Below are 3,530 nucleotides of genomic sequence, written 5' to 3' on the forward strand. Positions count from 1 at the left end.
GTGTCTTTTTTTTTTAGTATTATTATTAAAGCGCAGCATCTTGAGAAAAATCTGAGTCGGTTTTGTTTTTAAAATTAGAGTTATATGATTGAGATGTGAACAAAGTTTATACTGTAGGAGAAGGACAAAGAACTTGTGATATGTGATTTTCTCACATTGTCGATGATTTTATTTGATTTCTTCTTATTTTATTAGTTTGGGGATATGTGGATATAAGCTTCAGGCTTCCATCAAGCTGGACTTGTGTATCAGTTTTTAATAAACTAGAAATTATAAATTGTAAAGGATATTCATACACGTGATTGAGTTTGATTAAACCGTATCAGTTTGGAACTTACAAGATAGGTTTTACAATGTTCAATTGTTTTTTCTAGTTGTTTCTTCTAACCAAGTTGTGTTACTACTATTCTTGATTTTCATATGTAGGGTGAAAATTCTAAGTTTTCACTAACTGAAAAGGATTGAAAAAATAAAATCATAGCATATTAAGAGTGTTATCTTATTAATTAATGTAGTCTAATTACTGTTAGTTTAATTCGTTGTCTTTGATTTTCATGAATAGCAAGTCATGCAATTGAGTTGAAGAATCATTCTTTACTACATGAAAAAGTGATAAGGGTCATGTGGTCTTGTCGCGATACTTTATAGGAAAAAACAGAAGGGACAGTAGCTACAATCGTAATATTTGTTCTAACCTTAAAAAAATTATTTGTCTCAGAACTTCTGGTGTGGCTATTGCTAACAGATGGCTTCTAAAATATGTAGGTAACCAGCAATGAGACCAGTCTGATGGCTCGATGTCGTAGTAACATCCCTTATCTCTTTATATGGTTTAGTGATTTTAGTAACTCATAATTTCCATTTTCCATTTCTCCTTCTTCTTCTTAATTCTCTTGTATAACCAACCCAAACCTTGATGATCTTGGTTGCTATAGTCTCATAGGTGATGTTGGAATAGTTTTGTTTTTCTATGATGATAATTTACTGAGAGTTAAAATCTGTCCAATTTCTGGAGATAATAAATTTATTTAAGGGTTAATGCAGATAATTAACTGAAGTGCTGAAGCCAATTTATATCCTGGTGCAATAACTTTGACAGTTAAGTGCTGAAGCTTGGGTAGATATATTCTAATATTTTCTTTGCTGCTCACTAATGACATGATTTTATGTTATCAGCTTCAAATTACAGAGGCAATTGGATACTTACTTTCTCCTTGCTCACATGTGCTCTGTCAAGCTTAAAGAATGGACGCTTGTCCTGCTTACTCTGTTAAGAAGTTCTAAGGTACGCTTGGATTCATTGACATGATTGCAACAACAACGGTGTTAAAATAAATGGTAAAAATGTAATAGATGATGAAAAATAGAATCCTTAATCATTTTGTGTTATATATAATATGAGGTGACAAAAGCAATAACACTGACATGATATAATTATGTTAACTATGTCCAACTGGTACAAGGCTAGCCAAATGGCATTGCTATTAGACTCCTAACATGAGAATAGTTCCAATGTCTCAGCAATTAGCGCCGTCATTTTCCTCTTATCTTTGGTTCTAAATTATTGTTAAATGATTTTTATAACATGCTTGGAATTAAACATGTAAATCAGAGAGGACTTTTTTAAGCACACACAGCAATAAGCCAGTAATCATTGCCTTTCTCTACTGTCATTGCAGTTTTCCTTTTGTAAAGGGAGTCATTTAGAAATGTATTTAGCATCTTTTTAATTCCATTCTAGCAAAGGTTCACTTTGTTGCATTCTTCTGATGAGATTTTACAGGTGTTTTTTGACTTATTCAGACATGATGTTCGGCTGTGAAAAGCATGCAGCACCACAATGCAGGTATATATAATCTAGATTACTGTTGAAACTATAGCATGTCAGTTTGTACACTAAATTATAACTAATATAGCATATATGATATAACTATGATTCATGCCTATTATGTGTGCACTGCAGTTACACCCTACATTTGGGAACTGCTTGTTGGATAGTTAATTTATCTTTTCATAAACATTGTAGTGGCTTTGTTATATTTGATATTTTTTGTATCCTTTTTCTTGGAAGGCATATTCAATTCTGAACAACTGAAACCATTATTTTGAGTGAAAAAAGGTTAATTATATAACAGTTTGAGTAAACAACAGTAGTAGAAAGTAGAAACAAAAGCACATATGGGGCACCATTATTTATCTGTGGAAGATAAGCAGCAAAAATAAAAATGCATTCATGAATTATGTTTGTCATTATGGTAATTTCTTCTACTCTACGCTCTACTTTTCTGTAAAACAAATACAATTTTTTAAAAAAAATGAAAAAAGAAAAAGAAAAACCTAAAGAGTGTCTTAATTTTTTATTGTCTTGTATGATAATATGCTCAAACGCCTAAGGCTATTTTTATCTTTTTTTTTTTAATTATTTTTCCTCATATTTGATTTCTCATTTGAAGAGTGCCACATATTTTTGCGGTTCATAAATCTTTTGCCATTTTATAAAAAGGTTCACTTTCTTGACCTGTGCATTCTGCTTTAGTTCTTTTTCCAATATTACAGATTCTCTTTTACTTGTTCCCTCACAATGTGCATTCTCATGACAAAATAGTTCCTTGTATCTGTCCATTGTAGACTCATTCAAGATTTATTGGAAGAGAAAAACTTTGCAACGATGGAAGATATATGAAGGTGAATCCAGACTTCATCTTTGCTCGATGTACATCATGTTTTCTTGCTGACAAAGTTATATGTTCGAGTGGTTTCCTTCACGTGGATCTACTTGAAAGATCTGATGGGTTTTATTTAAACATATGGACCATGGTTAACCATGGTTTTCATCACAAGTCATTTTTCTGGTGCTAATCTCATGAATATGCCATAGTTTGTGTGGTCAGACAAGTGCATATATTTTTGAGGTGTGGATTATTCTCTTCATTTTTCCATCCAAATTTTGTAACTTTTTTTTTTCTTTCTGATTTTGTAAAATATGAACAGACCCATTTGTATATAATATATTGGTTATGCCCCTGGTACATCAGCATTCATAGTGAAATTTATTGCTTATGCAAAACCTTTTTTTATCATTATTGTAAATATATTTTGGTTAGAGATAATTTTTATTATTTAAAAAAATTATTTAGTATAATTATGTATTTATTTTTATTTTATAATATTTAACTCATTTAAATAAAAATGCAGAATTATTATACATGTAATCATATTACTAATTATTATGTTGTATTAATAATTATTAGAAAATTATATATATATAGAAAATAAAAAAAATAAGGGACCTAAGGCTACGCTTATATACAGTAGCTATAGTATATATATATAAAAAAAAAGAGGGACCTATGGCTACGCTTATAAAAAGTAGATATGGTATACAATGTGGTTACGCTTTACAGGTGATGCAGTAGCATTGAAAAGCGTAGCCTATTCTGAAAAAATGAAAGCTGAAAAGCATAGCCTTTGGTCCTGGACAGCATCACTTGAAAAGCGTACCCTATTCCCAAACGCCAAAAGCGTAGCCC

At 30.8% G+C, this 3,530-nt stretch overlaps 1 long non-coding RNA gene across 2 annotated transcripts; it reads left to right on the top strand.

The window, feature by feature from the left end:
* Positions 1–783: 783 nt before the first annotated feature.
* LOC140178162 (uncharacterized) lies at positions 784–3,029 on the top strand. Of its 2 annotated transcripts, XR_011870406.1 has the most exons (3): positions 784–1,098; positions 1,177–1,285; positions 1,784–3,029. It is a non-coding gene; the product is annotated as an uncharacterized lncRNA (long non-coding RNA). The 2 variants fall into 2 exon arrangements; XR_011870405.1 differs by lacking the exon at positions 784–1,098 and having other exon boundaries at positions 1,112–1,285.
* Positions 3,030–3,530: the final 501 nt, after the last annotated feature.

Source organism: Arachis hypogaea, chromosome 13 (assembly GCF_003086295.3).
Source record: "Arachis hypogaea cultivar Tifrunner chromosome 13, arahy.Tifrunner.gnm2.J5K5, whole genome shotgun sequence".
NCBI classification, from domain to species: domain Eukaryota; kingdom Viridiplantae; phylum Streptophyta; class Magnoliopsida; order Fabales; family Fabaceae; genus Arachis; species Arachis hypogaea.